General features: G+C 40.5%; 1 long non-coding RNA gene across 1 annotated transcript; it reads left to right on the top strand.

Annotated features, from left to right (window-relative positions):
• The first annotated feature begins 665 nt into the window (after nucleotides 1-665).
• LOC117519483 lies at nucleotides 666-20,798 on the top strand. Its single transcript, XR_004563301.1, has 3 exons — nucleotides 666-676; nucleotides 16,730-16,734; nucleotides 20,674-20,798. It is a non-coding gene; the product is annotated as an uncharacterized LOC117519483 (long non-coding RNA).
• Nucleotides 20,799-22,112: the final 1,314 nt, after the last annotated feature.

The following is a 22,112-nucleotide window of genomic DNA, read 5'->3' as shown; positions in this document are numbered from 1 at the left end:
TATTTCAGTAACTGTTCTGTTTATGAGAAATTATCGGTGTTCTGTCGGCAAAATTTCAGCCAATAGCGAGTACTTTGAAAAGGGCTTATATCGGCCGGGCTTTATTTATTTAAAAATTCCCAAATATGACCTCCATTTCTACCAACTTTGCAAATTATTTTATCTGTGAAGTGTTTGGATTAAGGTAGAATTTTTGTGAAACTGATCAAATTTTTTAGAAATTTCGAATTGGGCAAGGAGGCTAACATAAAAAGTGAAATTCCTAGGAGGCTTGCCTTGGAATCCCCGTGGAAGAGTTATATGATGTGGATATGGGTATTTTATGGCTTTTTTTTTTTTTTTTTTTTTTTTTTTTAAATCACACATTGGAGCCACCCACATTCCACCTATGCAAAATGCAGCTAGAATCAGCGATGCTGCTGCCGACATGGCGACGCCTAGATATGGGCTTGATATCGCCTGTTCCGGGTCTCTACAGAAAACCTGTGGGTGACATCATGCAGGCTTTGTCCATTGTATGCAAGATGCAAATAAAAAGTATTAGACCTTATTTTATCCCATGGACACAAATGCAGCATGTGAGGTGTCATTTGGTGGAGAGGTGTAAGGAACCTTTTTGTACGTGTGACTTTTTCTCATCCATAGTGCACACCAGCCACATGCACCAAGCCAAAGAGTGCAGCCATGTGCGCCTCCATCAGATTTTCATGACGGAATGACTTGAGGCCATCCACAAGCTGAAATGACTAAGTAATTGATAAAACACAGGCTTTGCTCATGGATGACCATTGCATCACCATACAAGAATTTGTGGAGGATGTGGGGATTGGCATAGGTTCCATTTTAATGGAGGATTTGGGCATGTGGAGAGTGTGCGAAATTCATCCCGAAGTTTGGAAGTCCCGCAGCCGCTTACTCTTCTTAACTAATTCAGGCTTTCATGGCCAAACGGAACACTCCCTTAATTCCTCACAATCCCTACGGTCTCACACACACTTCTCCTAGCAGTTTTATTGTTTGAAACACTTCTGGAAGTCCTCTTTGTAATGGTGTCCGTCCGGGCCGTCGTGTTCCGGATGAAATGTTCTCGTGACTCAAATAGATTAACTTTTTGAAGTTGTTTTGAACAACCACAAATCAGAGAGAGCCACATCATGGTAGCAGAAAGTCTCAACGGATTATAGGAGTGAAGTGTGGCCAGTAAAGCCTGAATGACCTCTACACATCACCAAAAGTCCCCACCTCAAGTTGTTCTGTCATGTTAAAATCTGACGAACGCACAGTACGTGTCTCCAATGTTTGGCTTGGTGCATGTGACTGGTGCACTGTGGACTAGAAAAATTCACACGTGCAAGAATGTTCCCGTCACCACTCCACTAACTGACACCTCACGTGCTGCATTTGTGTCCGTGGGATAAAATAATGTCGGATACTTTTTGGATACACCTCGTATATACAGCCTGAAGTTACAAAGCAACCGGATGTGGAAGAAAGACTGAAAATCTCAGCAAAATAAGGCAATAATCATAATGCACCCCCCCATGCTGGTTCGAAGGTAACTACATATACAGTAGTGTTCAGAATAATAGAGGTGCTATGTGACTAAAAAGATTAATCCAGGTTTTGAGTATATTTCTTATTGTTACATGGGAAACAAGGTACCACTAGATTCAGTAGATTCTCACAAATCCAACAAGACCAAGCATTCATGATATGCACACTCTTGAGGCTATGAAATTGGGCTATTAGTAAAAAAAAGTAGAAAAGGGGGTGTTCACAATAATAGTAGCATCTGCTGTTGATACTACAAACTCAAATCTATTATGTTCAAACTGCTTTTTTAGCAATCCTGTGAATCACTAAACTAGTATTTAGTTGTATAACCAGTTTTTCATTATTTCTTCACATCTGCGAGGCATTAATTTTGTTGGTTTGGAACCATGATTTTGCTCATTTACTAGTGTGCCTGGGGTCATTGTCTTGTTGAAACACCCATTTCAAGGGCATGTCCTCTTCAGCATAAGACAACATGACCTCTTCAAGTATTTTGACATATCCAAACTGATCCATGATACCTGGTATGCGATATATAGGCCCCACACCATAGTAGGAGAAACATGCCCATATCATGATGCTTGCACCACCATGCTTCACTGTCTTCACTGTGAACTGTGGCTTGAATTCAGAGTTTGGGGGTCATCTCACAAACTGTCTGCAGCCCTTGGACCCCCCCAAAAAACAGTTTTACTCTCATCAGTCCACAAAATATTCCTCCATTTCTCTTTAGGCCAGTTGATGTGTTCTTTGGCAAATTGTAACCTCTTCTGCACGTCTTTTATTTAACAGAGGGACTTGTGGGGGATTCTTGCAAATAAATTAGCTTCACACAGGCGTCTTCTAACTGTCACAGCACTTACAGGTAACTCCAGACTGTCTTTGATCATCCTGGAGCTGATCAATGGCTGAGCCTTTGCTATTCTGGTTATTCTTCTATCCATTTTGATGGTCGTTTTCCGTTTTCTTCCACGCGTCTCTTTTTTTTGTCCATTTTAAAGCATTGCAGATCATTGTATATGAACAGCCTATCATTTTTTGCACCTGCGTATAAGTTTTCCCCTCTCCAATCAACTTTTTAATTAAACTACGCTGTTCTTCTGAACAATGTCTTGAACGTCCTATTTTCCTCAGGCTTTCAAAGAGAAAAGCATGTTCAACAGGCGCTGGCTTCATCCTTAAATATGGTACACCTGATTCACACCTGTTTGTTCCACAAAATTGACAAACTCACTGACTGAATGCCACACTACTATTATTGTGAACACCCCCTTTTCTACTTTTTTTTTTTGTTTTTTTTTACTAATAGCCCAATTTCATAGCCTTAAGAGTGTGCATATCATGAATGCTTGGTCTTGTTGGATTTGTGTGAATCTACTGGTACCTTGTTTCCCATGTAACAATAAGAAATATACTCAAAACCTGGATTAATCTTTTTAGTCACATAGCACTACTATTATTCTGAACACTACTGTATGTGATATGGATAATTCATTGAACGGTTTAGAACTGAGGTGTATTTTTGTTTTTTGCTTGATGCAATATTTAATTTTGTGGTTCCAGAGATTTTAAAACTCTGAAACATTTTGTCAAGCATTTGTTTAATTTACTGTGTCCAACAATTTGAAAAAGTGTGGGGGGAAAAAAGCCTTTAAATTTGGTTGCAATTTGTTTTGGTTTTTTTTTACTTTCAAGTCTCAATAGTCTTGAATTATGACAGCATTTTTACCTTATTACATAATAAAAATCAATTTCATAACATCAGAGAGAAGTTTTGTGCCTTATGTCATAAATTGAAAAAACAAAACAAAAAACCCAAAAACTAACAATGCACAAACCCCTGTAATGCCTGTTTGTGTTTACTGTGTAGGTATTTGCCAGCAGTATTTTTATTTTTTTAAATGCCATCCATATTTATCTCCACTCTTTCCAGTATAAGGGCTCATTAGCCCCTGAAGGAGATGCACGCAGTTTTCTGAAACAAATGTCCTCATTAGATCCCCATGTTTTAATCTTGACATAATGAAAGATTGGGCATGCATTGTACTCATCTAAATTGTTCATGCTTATCTGATGAATAAATTCATTATTTTTCTAAATTTAGAGTGCTGGAAAGAAATCTCCCTGTTAGTGAAATTGGCAAATTAGTGTCCAGTTTCTGCAGATACCAGCAACAGCAGCTTTCCTGTTTTACTGATGACAGCTTCACATTATCTGACAGTTAGTCCCAAACCCCCAAATAATAATCTTAGTGTTAAAAACCTGAAATGTGTGCAAATTCTCACATTTGATAAGTTTTACCTGGAGAATGTGCAGTATATTTAAATGATGAATCAGATAACATCAGCTGATTACTTTTCTGTAAAAAGATTAGTTTTTTTTTTTTTGACAGAGCAGCATTTTGGCAATTGTTTATCAGATGGAGAGACAGACCTTTTGTAACCAAGTTGGCAAGCAGGTGGGGGCACCATTTCTCCAGAATAAAGATAACTTGCAGTGGAACATTTAAAACTGAGATAAAGGGGAATCCGCACACCAGTATTTGTAGTTCGTGATGTTTTGAGCCTCACGCTGTTCTTCAGGCTGGTCCAGTTGTAATTTAACTACCCATAATGCATTGGTTAGATAATAAAATATGTACACAATGTTTCCAAAAGACAATTCATGTCTTTGTGTTTTAAAAATAAATACATACACTGAAAAAAGAACCAACTTAATTGAATGGTTTCAGTTGGTAACACCTGAATGAATTAAGTTCTTTGAAATGAAGTACTTAACAGGTGTTACCAATTGAAACCATTCAATTAAGTTGGTTCAACTATTCTCTTTTTTCAGTGTAGGTCAAATCAAACACTAACCACAGATAAAAATATTTCTAAACGATGTGATATATTAAAAAAAAAAAAAAAAAAAAACACCCCATGCAGATAGAATTAAATTTGTGTGTATTTGAAGCAGCTAAATTTCACAACAAAGTTGCCTCAAGGCGCTTCACATGAGTAAGGTCTAACCTTACCAACCCCTAGAGCAAGCACACAGGCGACAGTGGTAAGGAAGAACTCCCTCTGATGATACTGAAGAAGAAACCTCAAGCAGACCAGACTCAGAGGGGTGACCCACTGCTTAGGCTATTCTAACAGTTATAAGTTTGTTACAAAGATTTACCAAGCTGAAGAAACGGGATACAAAAAAAGAGAGTAATGACCAAACCAAAGTGTACTATTGAGATGAGCATGCAGCCATTCGTGTTGACGGTACATCCCATGGAGGGGATTTATACAGTTTATAGCAAGTGGTTAAATTTGGTGGAAGCAGATACTTTTTCCGCATCTACTTCCAATTTGAATCCTCTGTCACACACCAAAGTTAACTAAAATTTTGTCTTTTTAAAAGATACAATATCAGATGCCACTGAAACAAACAACATTTGAGCTCATGACCTCCTTGATGGATGACAAAATTGCAGTATGTTATAGTGAAATCTTGGCGCAGAACCTTTTCAGAAAATGATCTGGAATATTTGGTACAGAGGGAGTTATTCCACATCAGGAAACAAAGTGTTGGATTCCACTCGTTCCCGATCCAAACCAGCTGTGCTGAGGAAAACATGCCACTCATTGTGCTGACATGCTGTTTCCTCTTTTTTCCGTGGTTCTTGTCTTTATCTCCATCACTTTGCTGTAATCGTACACCTTCTGGAAACTCCATTTCTGCTCCATCCTCCTCACTGTGATTAAATTGTACATCCAGTGTTGAGCTGCTGATAATTTGACTTTTCTTTTTCTCTCTCTTATGTCGTTACTTCCTTTCTGGATGGAAGTAAAGTAATGTGATCTTCCATAGCGGTTGTTGTATCCAAATTGCTACATCCCAGTCTATCGATCTGTTGGCTTACAGTCAGCATGTCAATGTGGAAACTCATTGATCCGTGAGGAGAGCACTTGGTCAACAGTCAGTCTCATGACATGTGAGCAGCTACGTCTAAGACTGATTCACTATTTTAAGAATTAAATTTCATTAAGAGGCTAAAATTGGCTGTATAACCTTTCTTTGTCACTCCGGCGTGGGCGGTCTAATCTAACTGTGTCACACAGTCGGCTGCACGTAAATTCTTTTCCGTGTTCAGTAATAGTACATTCAATAAATTCTCACTCATGCTGGCCATAGCCAATTAGGCTGATTAGAATAATCAACATTTAAACAGTAATTGGGTACATTACGTTAAACAATCCCGACAGATTATTGATATTCTGTGCAGTGCTCACAGATTAAAAACCCTTTGCAGGCTCTTCTCTCAAAATCTTCATTTTGATAGGTTTTAATTATTCTTCTTCAATATTTATTTCATTCATTTAAAAGAAAACAGAAAAGCAGAAATGAATATATTACAAAACACTGAATGAAAAGGAGCAGAGGGAAGAATAAGTCTTATATTTTCTGCCCCTTTTTACAATACAATCTTTCAATTTTAAGCATCATTATTTAACAGATTACATTTTTTGACTTTGTCACATACCACTGACTTATTTCATAATTTTAGCCATTATTTAAAAGATTACATTTTTAACAGGTTACATTTTAGACATTAACAGATTACATTTTAGTCACAACCCACTGACTTGTTTCATACTTACTTAATACATCTAGTTTAATGCGTTTTTTAAATAATTTAAGCGACCTTGATTCTTTGATTTCTTTGTTGAGGTTGTTCCATAACTTTACACCATTCACTGCAATACTCCATTCCTTTACTTTAGTTCTGAATCTTGTTTTTTTTTAAAGACTTCTATTCCTTTCAAATTATAACTACTTACTCTTTTTTCAAACATATTTTGAACGTTTATTGACAAGGTATTTTTATTAGCTTGGTCCATTGTTTGTAATATATTGATTGATTATTTATAAGGGAGCACTGAGGCTCCAGCAGGATTCGGGTTAGAGTGAGTGGGATGGACCCAATGGAGAAGTAACTCATTTAATGTCAAGATCACAAATTATCATCGACAGACTGGGGGGGCAGTGGCGTCACAGAGGCTTAGATCAAGGCATTGACCATTTGTAGCAGATGGCTATATTTTGTGAATGCAGATCCACTCTTAAAGAGCTCTCAAACCATCTGAGCAGCATGAAGGATTCTGCACCGCCGCGACGCGCGAAGCCTCCACTCCTCTTTCCATGACAAACTCCTGTAACAGTGGAATGTGCCATTCATTTCCAAACTGGACACTGTGTTTTATCCGGGATGTCATCTGGCTAATCACTCGATGGAAAAACCACCGACAGCTGTCTGAACGCCATCTCAAAGCCGTCCTGTGAGACCAAAACAGAGGTGGTTTTGTCTCGCTCCAGTAGCGAATCCATCATGACGCGCGAAGCCTCCGCTCGGCTTTCCATGACAATCTCTTGTTAAAAGTGAAATCTGCCAGAAAATGGTTGATGTCCAGCTGTTGTGATAACCAGAGAAATTGCACACGATGGTCACGGAGCCATACAGCCATCCGTTTAGAAATGAAATGGTCCCTCAGCCTGTCGATGGCGGCTTCGGAGCGTGGCGCACCACCAGTCGCTCTGGGCCGTCCTTAAAGCGACAGTAACACTCCGTAATCTCTTTGAAGCCCATAAAATTTTCACCAAAAACCATCTGAATTTCTCGAATGGTGTCCACTTTGATGTCCCTCACAGTTACTGAAAAACTTTTGATCAAGCAAAGCGGCAGTCTCTGAGCCATTCCTAAACAATGAAAAAAACGAGAGGGTGGACCACTCCTCACTCAAAGCCTGCTCACAGGCGAATGACGCAACCGACAGGCGTGAAAAAACTCATGCATGCGCACGAAGGTTCAAGCTTGGCTGATGCAATCACACGTGATTCAAATCCATATGTTTTTTGAAAAAAATAATAAGGTCGGATACTTTTCTAATAGACCTCGTATGTATGTGTATCTAAAATCTTAGACTTTCAGAAACCATTAATTAAGATTTTAAGGGCCTAACAACTCATCAGTCAATCAAGAAAAATATTTTCATTCATCATTTATGAAAATAATCATTTAGTCCCCTAATAGAGACTAAAAATAAGAAATAGCGGCACTTAATGCTTTATTGTACATGATCGCTCACTGGTATGTCTTTCTGGAACAAGTGGAACAGAATTGTCATTATGTTACTTCATTTGCATTTATCCTGCTGTAACAAATCAAAACAACCAGTTTGAGTCATGGGAGTCCAGTTTTCCTGGAGGAGTCCATTTGACCTCGGTGCTGATCAGTATTGTCCTTGTACTTGATTTAATACTTTGGGAGTCACGTTGCAGGGTTATTAACAGTCTCCAGTTGAAATGTCTTTCAAAACAGCACAGTTAGTCATTGTAGGACCACCGAAGACATGGAACAAACTGACAGATGAGCTCTTGTCAAGCTACATGTAACTTCAAAACCACATGTATTGAAAGGGACAAAGGGTCTTCATAGAAATTCCTTCCTGCACAGTTGTAACATCAAATAGTCGTTAATTTGGAAATCAATAACCATTTTAGCTCAGCTCTGATCAGCACTTTGGAATTATGGTTGTGATGATCAGAGGTGGGGCAGGAGGTGTTCTGTGCAGCCATTAATCATAACCCCATCCATTCTACTAAGCTCCACATGCCAGTCAAAACACCTGCTAAATTTTCTTGTACATATACCTGGTTAAAACATTATTTTCACATGAGGACATAACATAGAAATGGTTAAACTATGATTATGTTGTGTGAACCAACAGGCTTTGTGCTGTGATCATTATACAAATATGAATGTTTGAGTTTAGTGGTATGCTTCGACAGATAATCTGGCCCCTTCCAGGTCTGCAGACCTCAGAGGACTGCTTCTACAGTGTTTCCAGTCTCCCTTGACAGTAGTGGAAGATGTGATATTTGCTGAGAGTTCAGTGGTACGCTTCGCCTGGTTGAATGGTTTTTCAGCTTTTACCAAATTAAATATTCGTTCCATTGAAAGAATGTAAACTAGGGATGTCCCGATCAGGTTTTTTTTTTTTTTTTTGCTCCGATTCCAAGTCATCTGATTTTGAGTATCTGCCGATACCAAGTCCTGATCCGATAATTTAAAAAATTGAGCAATGAACAAATGCTAAATATATAATATTTTCATTTTAATCACCTTATTTTATTATTTATCACTTAAACAGTAGCTTGAACAATCAAGTAATAATCTACCAGACTTAAAAAATGTACAAATTTCCATGTTGTCTAAAAATAAATGTCCAAGGTTCCGTATGTTAAACAAGAAATTATCTAATCTGAAATAACAGGTGGTTTTAATTTACAGATGAAAAGTTTCTAAAGAATCATTTGATTTAGCTATTTTAATTACAAGTGTTCAAAACTTTTTTTTTTAAGAGTAATCAGAAATTTTGAGGTAACAAACAACAACAAAAAAACATTTCCAAGGATTTTTCTTCAGAAAACTGCTCTATAAATGAGCAGTCCTGTGACACGTTTCTGTTTTGTAGAGATCAGTGGTTTCTGCCACTAGTCTTCCGTGTTTTGGCCTGACGCGTCATTCCTATTGGACAGCACCAAGCTACGTCACAGCTCATTGCGTCGAAAGTTGGATTGGTTGAACTTTTACCGCGTCAGCCTCGGCTTTTGACGCAACACTTCTGATGTCTCTAAAAAGCAACGCGTCTCATTGAAAATAATGCTTTTTAGAACGATTCTTGACACTTCCGACGCATGAAAGGCCCATTAATCTGCAATAATGAGCTTGAAATAGCGCTGATCAAAATAATGAGGATAAAATCTACATCAAATTCCTGATCGGGATGCAACGTCCGATTTCGATCAAGTCTGAAACCATGTGATCCGGCCCAATTTCTGATCACGTGATCGGATCGGGACATCCCTAATAAAAACACATTTGTTTTATATAACAGCTAAAATAGATCCTTGTCATCTGATATTTTATTAATTTATAAACAGAAAAGAGACTTGCATTTTGGTGTTCCGCTGCTTAAATCCAACATGAACTTTAAATAGGAGTCCAAATTATGACGTGTAGTCCGATGATGCTGCGCACTGACTTCATACAGTGAAAAATCACGTCATCTTTTTAGCTTTTCATCAAAAAATCTCTTGCATCCAGACGGCTTACAGTGGAGTGGATTTGTGTGTGTGTGTGTTTTAAGAAGAATTAGCACTGTTAATTAACTCCTTCAAATTGTCGTCCGTCAGCAAAACAAACTCTGCATGTTTGGGTAAATGCTGCCCGCGCGAGTGGGCAGGTACCAAACATATGGAACCAAATTTGCACAATAAATGCTACGCAACAGAACTGGGACGAATGATCCATGTTACGTGACATACAAAGCACCAATCAAATGACAAGGATCCACTCAGCCGTTATATAATAAGCCTTAATTATTCACTGTCATGGACTTATCTGTAAAAATCAACAACTTTCTAATCAACCAATCACATTGCAGAAAGTCATGGATTTATGCTACATTCATGAGAATGTAAACTCCTAAAACTCAAGCTGGAAATATTCAATTTCCAAAAATTGTGGGTTTACTCGCTAAATTCGGAAAACAATATGGATAACTCTTTTTCTCAAGGAACAGATTAATAAATTAAAACAGTTGCTTGCTGTGTGTAAGCAAGATGGAAACTGGGTCATATGAGTGTGCCTCTTTGTCGTCTGGAGTGACAATATCAATTACTGCAGACACCGTTGTAAAAACTAGAATACTGGCAACTTCACTAATATATAACCATGCAAAAATATCAAAGACAAAAGCAAATAATTTATTAACAATAAATTAAAATGCACCCCGCGACCTGGTTCCAGATAAGTAGTTGAAGATGTGTGTGAGTGAAATGCATTTGCAATATTACTGTCAATAGTCATGAGGGAGGATGGAGTGATTGTGGTTGTTATGACGTCAAGTTGGATAAATTGGAGCACTGAATTTCTACCCGAGTTTCCCAGCCAAAAAAAAAAAATCCAGCCTGACACCGACCACATGTTCAAATAGGCTTTTTTTTTTATCTTTTTGTTGGGGGTGGGGGGGGAATTGGAGATAATTTGAGATTACAATAGTTTGTGAACACAGCACTGGGCATCTAGACATGGTCAAGAACATCTGCTACATCCAATCCAAGCATCAGAATATGGAGAAATTGTTATTTAAGGGACTTTTAACAAGATTTGGTTGTTGGTGCCAAATGGCTGGAGTATTTCAGAAACTGCGATTTTTCACATACAACCAAGTCCACCCAGATTCTGTGCGTACTCCCAATAAATAGTCTAACCAGATAAAGTCTGGAATAAAGCAAGCAAAAGTCCATGGGACCTTTTGTAGGATTTAATCGGATCCTTCAGGAACTTCCAGCGGGCAGCCCCTGACTTTTTACCAAATCAAGGAGCTTTGAGCCATTTTCACCATAGTTGCCAAATCCATGTGGATAATATAGTCCTTGTAACTAGCTCCTTTAGGGCCTATGGCCACATTGAAATCACCCATGACCATTGGAGTGTCACATGCGTACGTCTGACCCTCATAATGTCCACCACCATAACTGCAACTCCCTCATATGCTAACCACTGGAACAATCAAACAAATTGTCTGGCCACTTCCAGGTCTGCAGACCTCAGAGCGGGCTGCTTCTACTTGTACAATGTTTCCAGTCTCCCTTGACAGTAGTGGAAGATGTCATATTTGCTGAGAAAGGTTTTCCAGGCGATCGCTTGCTTGCGTGAGCTGCTTCAAGTTTTGACCTGGCTGCTATTGTGAAGTGGACAACCTCCAGGAACAAAACCCAGTGTGGTGGTTTCTTAATGTTCTGTGATGAGGATCCAAACAGCTTTCCCCCATCTACTATAAACCCATATTATCATCCAGTGGAAGGCAACAGCAGAGGTGCTACACAGTGAACTTGTTTTCTGGTGGTCATGATAGTGATGTGCTTCAAGGTAGCACAGTATGCTCAAGAAATGAGTTGGATTAAATAGATTTATTAGGGACTGGATTAAAAATGAAGTGGCATATGAGTCAATGAGCTCTTGTTATGGAAACACAGATTGCAAAACCCATTTAAGTAAACAGTGGTCTGACCCAGTTAAAGAGGAGAAACATCAACACTGGTCTTCTGAGTCTTGTCTTATCAGCCAAAGGCATGGGTTTTACCTGTCACCACATTGGTCTGAAATGTATAATGTCCAAAATCGAGAATGAATGTAATGCTTATGTTGCGCTGGAGATGAACCTGAGCTTTACATATAATTTTATTTTGTTTTTAATGTGAGGAATTAGGTTGAACTGAATGTTTCTCAGGGTTTTGACAGGATTTAGGATCTGTACAGGATTAGTGTAATCCTCAGATTTATTAGTACCCCAGTTTATATTAATACGAGTCTGAATTCTCGGCTGTTACCACAATATTCATAGATAAGTGGTGTCATGTAAAACACTCAACCACAATGTGATCATTAGCCTTGCTGTAAAGTGGAAGTTGGCTACTGTATTGGCCATGTTTGTCAACAATATCTTCAAAATACAACAACCAATATTAATCCAACTTGGCTGGTAAAATCAGTCGACAATCCTTTTGTCACACAGGCAGTGATTTCTGCATAGATGTCTACAGTGGCTGGAAAGTACAAAAACACTTCTACAAATGGCAGAACACTTTTACAAGAAGCCCCGGAACAAACTTACAAATGGCAGATTCTGACAGAGAGGGAATATGCCAAATGCTGAACGTGACAGAAGGGGAATGTCTGTCATTTGGTACATTCCTCTTCTGTCACACATGGCATTTGGTATATTCCTCTTCCGTGAGAATCTGTCATTTGGTACGTTCCCCTTCTGTAATGTTTGGCATTTGGTACATTCACCTTCCGCCAGAATCTATCATTTGTAAATTAATTTCGGGACTTGTAAAAGTGTTCTGCTGTTTGCAAATTTGTTTTGGGACTTGTAAATGTGTTCTGCCGTTTGTAAATTTGTTTTGGGACTTGTAAAGGTATTCTGCCGTTTGTAAATTTGTTTCAGGACTTGTAAAAGTGTTCTGCCCTTGATATTGAGAGGCATGTGAGTAGGGACAATATGACCCTATAAGCCTCTGATGCAGTGAGTTGTTTAACACCCTCCCAAAGGCAATCCTGAAATATTACAAGTCAGTTGGCCCAAGGCTAAGTTAGGTTCCAAGCACATCAGCCTGAAGATGACGTATAGGGAGCCCTCTTTGAGAGTCTGCATTGCTTGGTCTCAAATGTTTTTGTTTTAGCTGCACAAAGGTATTGAATAAAGTAATTTGATTGGTCATGGGTATGTTGTGTGCATAACATAAAATCAACCAGTCAGAGTGGTATCTGTTATTGCGCTTAAGACATAAGTATGCCACATGATTGTGTGTTGCTATAGAAGACGTAGTATGTCCTATACAGGTCCTGTTTGCTGCCAGACAGCTACAAGGGAAGTGTCAAGAGCAGAACACCGATTTCTACTCAACCTACGTCGATCTGACCAATGCCTCTGATACTGTTTGTAGATAGGGCCTTCGGAGAATCGTGGCGAAGTATGAATACCCCAGTAAAGCTGTAACATTACAAAATGTGGAAAAAGTGAAGTATGTTGTTTTTCTCCCTTTATATAGCACCCCTTGGACACATATTGCAGCGTTTTGGGATTACCTTTCCCTGCTATGCTGATGATACTCAGTTATACATGCTGATAACTGCTGGTAATCTCATTCACATAAAATCCTTAGATTGCCTTGCATCAGTGAGAAGTTGGATGTCTAGAAACTTCCTACTTTTAAACTCTGATAAGACTGAAATGATGGTTCTTGGTCCAGTGAGACATCGGCATCAATTTGACCAGTTAACACTTAGCCTAGGCTCGTGTGTCATACATCAGATGTAGTGTGACAAGAACAAGCTGGGATGTGATAGAATACCTTTTTGTGAAGACAGGCTGAAATGGTCTTAGGACTGGATACTTGTGTGAACTGGGTTCTGGGGAATTGTGAGTTTTTAAGGCATTAGTCTATCAAAGCAATTGATTTACTAACAGAAGAACACATTGGAGATAGAGTCTACTTTACACAGAGAGATGTTTTACTCCGTGATTAGGCAAAGTGTCAACTGGGAGATGGTAGCGAATTGTGTCCTGGTACAGATTTAGTTGTCATTTTGGCTGTGGCAGCTCTCCCTTTAATATCTCTGCTTGTATTAGGCCTTTGGGGGTAATGAACCAAATCAGTACACAGGGTGCTTTAGGCAGTGTTGGATTATCAGGATTTTTACGTCAGTATGACAACGCGCCTTTATATGACACTGAATTTGCCAAACAGATGTACAGATTACAAATGCATATTTGATTGTTGAATTATCTCTCTCGCTCTTTATTTTGTGTATGTCACATTCATGTTTATGACTTGCTCAATCTCTTCCATCATTCTTTTTGGAATCCTGCCTTAAAAACAAGCATGAACAAGTGAATAAGAAATGGTTTGCACCATGTGTCATGCATGCTTAGTTATCACATTATGGGGTAACGTGTGTCATGGAATCCAATGGACATTGACCTTGTTTGACCAACCACTCAACACAGTCAAAACTATTCCATTTATTAATCCTATTAGCTCAACCAATAATTTGTATCACTTTTTACCAAAATTGGAGCAACTTTAACTTTTGACCTCTATACAAACTGAAATTGACGTTTGTCACATTCGTGCTGTTTTTACCCCATAACTCCATAACATTCAGTCGTGGATAGTCCAAACTATACCTTTTTGGAATCTTAATGAACAGACAAGTAATGGGGTGTAGTTTTCAATTTGATTGGAGCATTTTTAAATTTTGACTCCTGTGTGATTCTTCAGTTGACCTCTATTTGGCTGCCTATTGAAAATTCAAGTGGCCAGTGATGTTTTTTTTTTTTTTTTTTTTTCTTTTTCAAAAGAGTAATGTCTATGGTGTATTTACAAGGGCTGTCAAAGTATAGGTCCTTTTTTATTTTTTTCAAAAACTATATGGATTTCATTCATGTTTTTACGTCAGACATGCTTGAACCCTCGTGCGCATGCGTGAGTTTTTCCATGCCTGTCGGTGACGTCATTCGCCTGTGAGCACTCCTTGTGGGAGGAGTCGTCCAGCCCCTCGTCGGAATTCCTTTGTCTGAGAAGTTGTTGAGAGACTGGCGCTTTGTTTGATCAAAATTTTTTCTAAACCTGTGAGACACATCGAAGTGGACACGGTTCGAAAAATTAAGCTGGTTTTCAGTGAAAATTTTAACGGCTGAGAGATTTTGAGGTGATACTGTCGCTTTAAGGACTTCCCACGGAGCGAGACGTCGTGCAGCGGTCCCAGGCGCCGTTGTCAGCCTGTTTCAAGCTGAAAACCTCCACATTTCAGGCTCTATTGATCCAGGACATCGTGAGAGAACAGAGAAGTTTCAGAAAGTCGGTTTCAGCATTTTCTCCGGATATTCCACTGTTAAAGGAGTTTTTTTTTTTTTTTAATGAAAGACGTGCGGACGGGTCCGCGCGTCGGGACGCAGCCGGCGCGGTTGCGGCGGCACAGGAAAAACACCTCCGTGTTGATAACCATTTGTAAAATCCAGGCGGCTTTTGATGGCTTTCAGTGGAGTGAGTATATGAGAAATTGTTTAACAGCTGGACATGTTCCAACTTGTCCTTAAGGCTTTCAACAGAGGTGTTTTTCCTGTGGCGGAGCGTCGCGGCGGCTGCGAGCCGACGCTGCAATCCGCCCGCACGTCTTTCACTAAAAAAATCTCCTTTAACAGTGGAATATCCGGATAAAATGCTGAAACCAACTTCTCTGTTCTCTCACGACGTCCTGGATCAACAGAGCCTGAAATGTGGAGGTTTTCAGCTTGAAACAGGCTGACGATGGCGCCTGGGACCACTGCGCGACGTCTCGCACCGTGGGAAGTCCTTAAAGCGACAGTATCACCTCAAAATCTCTCATCAGCTGTTAAAATTTTTCACCGAAAACCAGCTTAATTTTTCGAACCGTGTCCACTTCGATGTGTCTCACAGGTTTAGAAAAAATTTTGATCAAACAACGCGCCAGTCTCTCAGCAACTTCTCAGACAAAGGAATTCCGACGAGGGGCTGGACGACTCCTCCCCCAAGGAGTGTTCACAGGCGAATGATGTCACCGACAGGCATGGAAAAACTCACGCATGCGCACGAGGGTTCAAGCATGTCTGACGTAAAAACATATGAATGAAATCCATTTAGTTTTTGAAAAAAAATAAAAAGGACCTATACTTTATTGACAGACCTCGTATGTCAATTTTGATGCTTGTATCACCATTTGAAGGACTGTTTCAGTTATCTGCTGCACTATTGCGGACAGCTGTAGAGATTGTAATGAGAGAAGTGTTGCAGAAAGTCATTTTGAGAAGTTTGTAATGTTGTGATCACCTCTGCCAAATTCTCAGTCAAACTGAAGTTATGCCAAAGACCACGGGACTGTTTTAGTTGACCATGGCTGGTTGTTCTGTTTACTGGTGGCTGTGTAAATGAGTCATTGGCAAGCCAATAAATGAAGGCGGCGAACTGCATGCTTACATGCGCACACACACTCGCATGCATGAGTTAGTATCACATGAGCAGTGTTGAAATTGCACTGAACTGGGCGAACCGTTCTGTGGCTTGCAACAATTCCTCTCATTCTTGCTGCTGCCTGACCTGAAGCGATGCGCTTATAAACCAAACTCGGCTCTGACATCTGTACTCCTGACCTGTTCAGTACACAACATATGAGGGGGAAAAAGCAGTATGTGATGTGCAGATGAATTTTCTAGAAGCTTAAGCATATCTGTCATATGCTGGACAAATCTTTAATGTGTCACTCAGTAGCTTTCGCTTTCCTCTTGACCTTCCACAGGTTATTGCGACAATGTGTCTTCTGTTTCAAGGTTTTCTCTGCAAAATGTTGATTGCCATTCTTTGTTGTTTGCACTGAGGGTTGTGCAGAACACACAATGTCAGGTTCTCTTGGCTGAGCAACACATAGTTTCGCAGCCGTAGTGTTGTTGGAAGCCTCAGATTTTTTTATTTATTTATTTTTGGGACTGTTCTTGTGTGTGCTTCTGTTTTGTTTCTTCATGCCTGTCTGCACTCATGCTCTGTTATTAAGCAGAAGTGAAAGGAACTGGAAGGTACCCACAAACACGTACTCCTTGTTAGTGCACTAAGCACATCATTCCCAAAGGCGACGGCATTGATGTGCATTCAGAAAGTGGCTCTCTACGTCTGTGCTGCCCTGCACAATTCATCAATCTGTACTGAAACACAAATTTCCCATATACCCACCAATTATCTGCTCTGAAAACTGCTGCTGATTATTGTCCCCATGGAGAAGTCTCACTGATGGCAATTTCTTGTACAAAAACATTGCCTGAAACATTTCAATAAGATGGTAAAACTGATTTTCTTCACCTCTTACTTTAAGTGTTGTATTAAATTATCTGAAAAGTAGTTATGCCAAAGTTATAAAAAAAAACTAGAAAACTTGATTAAACCTTGCTTGCAAGGCTTCATGAAGGTGATTGGAAGAACTCAGTTTATGAAAAGATATGAGAATTTTAGCACAAATACTGAACAGAGCTTCCAGTGCAATACAGATGGAATCTTAAACATTTAATATCAAGCTGGTATAGTGGCGTGACCATCTGTCTATCTGAAACTTGGGTATCCCCTTGACCTTCTCCAATTGCTGAGGTTCTCAACACTGAAGCACCTGTGCTCTGGATCCTGCGCAGAGAAATGCATTACATGGCCAAAATGTTGTCACTAATGCTGTCTTACAACGCAAGTGATGAGCGTCCCTAAGGGCGCCTTCACACGTGACACGATTGAAGCCAACTAGTGCACGAAGGAGGAATTGCATGCCATTTCATAATAAATTGGCGCTGCCTCCAATGCCTCGTACACCTGCCACTACAACTATTTGCACAGATCAGCAGCCGAAAGACTGAGAGCCCATTCGATCCCTCTCGTGGCAGGTGTCGGCCAAATTCCAGGTGTCACACGCGAACATCTGACACCGCTTGCAGTCCACTTAGAAAATGTGGGGCAATTCACGGTGTCCGCACGAAAATAGTGAGCAGACGACCACTTTTGAGCTGGCAGTGTCATTTGTCTAAGTGCCCTCACGAGTGTGGCATTGCAAAGCAACACGTGGCGTGCATGTGTCGCCCCCCCCCCACGTGGCGTGCGTATTTTCAACCCCCCGTCCTCTCCCAACACATGCGGCGCACACTTGCATGACATGCTGATGTACAGACGTGATAACATGGGGGCCGGACAGCCACGTCTGAGCGCACACAGCGCACCTCCGCAGCCTGCTCCATGTGAAACTGACCTTCAGATCACGCAGCAAGCGATCTGAATGTCACGCATGTCCGACCGGACACTCGTGTCTGGCAGAACACGTGCGCCACAGGACTATATGACAGTATGACCAGCCAACAGTGCCACAAATACACCACTTTCAGTCACATATCATCAAAAATATGCTGTAACAAATGGCGCTTTTTCAATTATTACAGAACTTATTTCGCTGTAATTAAAGACGATGACAACTTCTTCTATACACCATCTAATTTTTTTTTTTTTTATAAACCAGGGTTATTTAACCTCAGAGTTCTGTATTACGTCCCCTTTTATTTATTATTCATATCAGCCCAGTGACTTTCGCTAATTATACAGCTGGTTTTTATTTAATTTTTCTCCACATCAGTGGCGCAATGTGGTTCCACACCAGCTGTTTTTATTCACCACATCAGCGGCGCAATGTGGTGCAACACGTTCCAGCTGCTCGCACAGTTTGTGCACATGCATGAGCATGCACAAAAACATCACCGGTTTGTTATGCATGCCTATGTGACCATGCGTCCCTCACGACAGCAGGTGGAATGTTTTTTGGTTCCCCATTTTGTGCTTGGTTTGCGGATTTTCTTCTGGTTTCTGCATTTTTCATGTTATTTGTGAATGGGTCTTGAGTAACTTCTCGAGGATCACAGTCAACCCGGCAGTAACCAGGGATCCTCCGAAGAGACCTAATGCCAAAGATATCAAGTTGTTCTGTTAGGTCATTGGTTAGTACCCAAGTCTCAGAACCATACAGTGACATAGGAAGTATCAGGACTCTGAAGACTTGCCCAGTCACCTCGTTACACCATACGTTCTTACAAAGTGTCACCAGTTGTCAAAGGCTGAGGACCCAGAGACATGAATGATAAATGTCTCGACAAGTTCAACACTTTCACTGCATATAGATACAATAGACTGATGTCCTTTTCCATCGTGACCTCCGTCTTTCGCCCTATGACTGTTGGGATAATTCAGTTCAATTTACGAGGTCCGTTAGAAAAGTAACGGACCTTGTTATGCAAAAAATATAGATTTGATGTTTTTACGTCAGCCAAGCTTGAACCTTCGTGCGCATGCGTGAGTTTTTTTCATGCCTGTCGGTTGCGTCATTCGCCTGTGGGCAGGCTTTGAGTGAGCACTGGTCCACCCCTCTCGTCGTTTTTTCATTGCGAGGAAATGGCGGAATGATTTGGGCTTTGCTCCATCAGAATTGTTTCAGAAACTAGACAGGCAGCTGGAAACCATTCGGAAAATTCATTTGGCAGAATGCCCAGCTCTCCACAATTTCTCTTATACTCACTCAACTGGTAAGCCACTGAAAGCCGAGATAGGCATGTCCCAACTTGTCCTCTGACGCTCCAAAACACTCCATCAGCGGCTCTGTCATGATGCGCGAAGCCTCCGCTCGGCTTTCTATGACAAAATCTCTTGTTAAAAGTGAAATCTGCCGGAAAAATGGCTGATGTCCAGCTCTTGTGATAACCAGAGAAATTGCACATGATGATCCCGGAGCAACACAGCCATCCGTTTAGAAATGAAATGGTCGTTTCTGCCTGTCGATCGCGGCGCGCCATGCGCCATTGTGGGTCGTCCTTAAAGCGGTAGTAACACTTCTTAATCTCTTTGAAGCCCAAAAAATTTTCACCGAAAGCCAAATGAATTTTCCGAATGGTTTCCAGCTGCCTAACAGTTTCTGAAAAAATTCTGATGGAGCAAAGCCCAAATCATTCTGCCATTTCCTCGCAATGAAAAAACGACGAGAGGGGTGGACCAGTGCTCACTCAAAGCCTGCCCACAGGCGAATGACGCAACCAACAGGCGTGAAAAAACTCACGCATGTACACGAAGGTTCAAGCTTGGCTGACGTAAAAACATATGAATCAAATCCATATAGTTTTTGCACCGTTACTTTTATAACAGACCTCGTATTTAATTTATATAACACCAAATCACAACCGACACACTTGACGATACCAATATAGAGGAAATTTTGGGAGTCCATGCTGGTGTCCAGGATGGGAGGCTTGCAGAAGAAGACACCCACTCCCACTTCTGGATGGAGCCGCACCTCAGAGAGAGACAAAAAAAACAGAATCAGGCAGCAGAAAGACTACAAATAAGATATAATTGTCAGCATTAAGAAACAAGAAAAACAGAAGAAATACTAAGGCGATCGCCGGCCTGTAGCCCTAAGCTTCACTGGAATAGGCTCCAGGCCCCTGTGACCCTTAATTGTAAGCAGGTATATAAAATGAATGAGTCCAAGAAGTGTTTGAAAGACTAGTGTTATGGATTTGATCCCCAAAAACCTGGGTTAGACTCTAATGCAGGAAGGCTGAATGGAAAAAGAGAACCAGATTTATTGTACAAGAACAAGTGCAGTGGGAATGGTGAGTACAGTCTTGGAGGTTAGCTGAGTGGAGGCCTGGCCCGCGTTGCGGTGGGAACCGGTGGTCGCAGCCCAAATGGGTCCTGTGTGCAGGTGGAGTTCCAAGGTGTGGAATGGTTTGAGGTCCGTGGTCCAGGTGGCCCCCAGTGGAGCTGACAGAGTGGTGTCACTACAGAAATGGAGAAACTGTATGAGGGTGGCAGTGTACAATTGCTAAGAACCAAAAATAGCACAAGTGTCAAAAATCAGGTAGATAACAGAGTCCAAGAATTACTGCAACAGAACGAAAACGGTTGACTCTATCCAGAAATAGAGAGGCCAGGTACCAGGTCGTGAACACTGAGTTTCTGGCGCCGATGAGCTGTTGGACCAGGGTTTTTATGGAGGCAGGTTGATTGTAGACAGGTGTGCTCATCAGATCCACAAGGAATGCCACCTGGGGGGGGGGGGGGGGGGGGGGGGGAGAAACCAGGGCGACACACAACTAGATCTTAGTTTTCATACAGGATAATTGCAAACGCAGCTTCTCAAGTGTTGCAATCAGCGAATCCATCTACTCTGCAAAGGTCACAGCATCATCTGTAAAGTCAAGGCCACTCAACCTTGCGTTGCCAACAAAGCACCTAAGTTGCTGGCAACACTTAACATGATTGCGCCACCTGTGTTAAAACTGCGCTCACCAAAAACACATTCACCTTGGTTCAGTGATTACCTGTGTGATCTCAAGCACAAGCCGAGAGGTCTATAACAGAAATGGCGTAGTTCAAAATTAGAAGTATTCCACCTTGCGTGGTGTCATGCTGTCTCAGACTATAAGCATGCATTACAGGCTACAAAGTGGACCTATTACTCTGATTTGATCAACAAAAACAAGCATAACTCAAAGTTCTTGTTTGGCACAGTGGCAACACTTATTCATGGACAACCACCTGTAGTTCGCTTTCCTTTTACAGCACAAGATTTCCTGGATTACTTTGAGAAGAAAATAGATATTAGGTTAAACATATCCCAGCATGCCTTACCCCAGCCGCTACACCCTGCTATTGAGGTGGGCGCCATTACCGAGGTATTACCTAGATTTACAGAATTTGAGAGTATCTCACTAGGCATGCTGACAAAACTCGTAATGTCAACAAAAAGCACAACCTGTTTATTTGGTCCTATACCAACAAAAATGTTTAAGCCCTAGAGCCTATTTCACCAAAATCACATACCCATACATTATGATTTATTTCTCAGCTTGTACAAAGTCAAAAATGCAAATGTTTGGATCAGCTAAAAGACAGGTTCTAGGGGGTGTTGTGGATGCAAAAAATTTAAAGTAAATAATACTAGGTAGGCATAAATGAGGGTTTTTTTTTCCCAAAAAAAAATCAATTCCGATTTATGTCTTTATTTGGTTGGCGTTTCAGCTGTTGTTAGTTGAAATGTGATTGAAGTGGATACTTTTGTAGAGGACACTTCGCTTGACATTTTGATGTATAATAAGTGTATGTTGGTGTCAGCATTGATTAGTTATGATTGTTCAAATGTTCCAAAACAGGCCAAGTCCCCAAATTTGGCCCACTCTTGGGCCGATTGTGCTGGATATTAATACTTTCATTAATTTCATTAATACTCTTTTTTAGCTTCTGGATCTGTTCCTAAATGTTTCAAATTCTGCAGTGATTAAACCATTACTTAAGAAACCTAATCTTGACCCTAGTGTATTGAAAAACTATTGGCCGATATCAAATTTATCATTTTGCTCTAAAAT

Source organism: Thalassophryne amazonica, chromosome 10 (genome assembly GCF_902500255.1).
Source record: "Thalassophryne amazonica chromosome 10, fThaAma1.1, whole genome shotgun sequence".
Taxonomy (NCBI): domain Eukaryota; kingdom Metazoa; phylum Chordata; class Actinopteri; order Batrachoidiformes; family Batrachoididae; genus Thalassophryne; species Thalassophryne amazonica.
The sequence above is the reverse complement of the archived record's forward strand: the minus strand, read 5'-3'. Positions and strand labels throughout refer to the sequence as shown.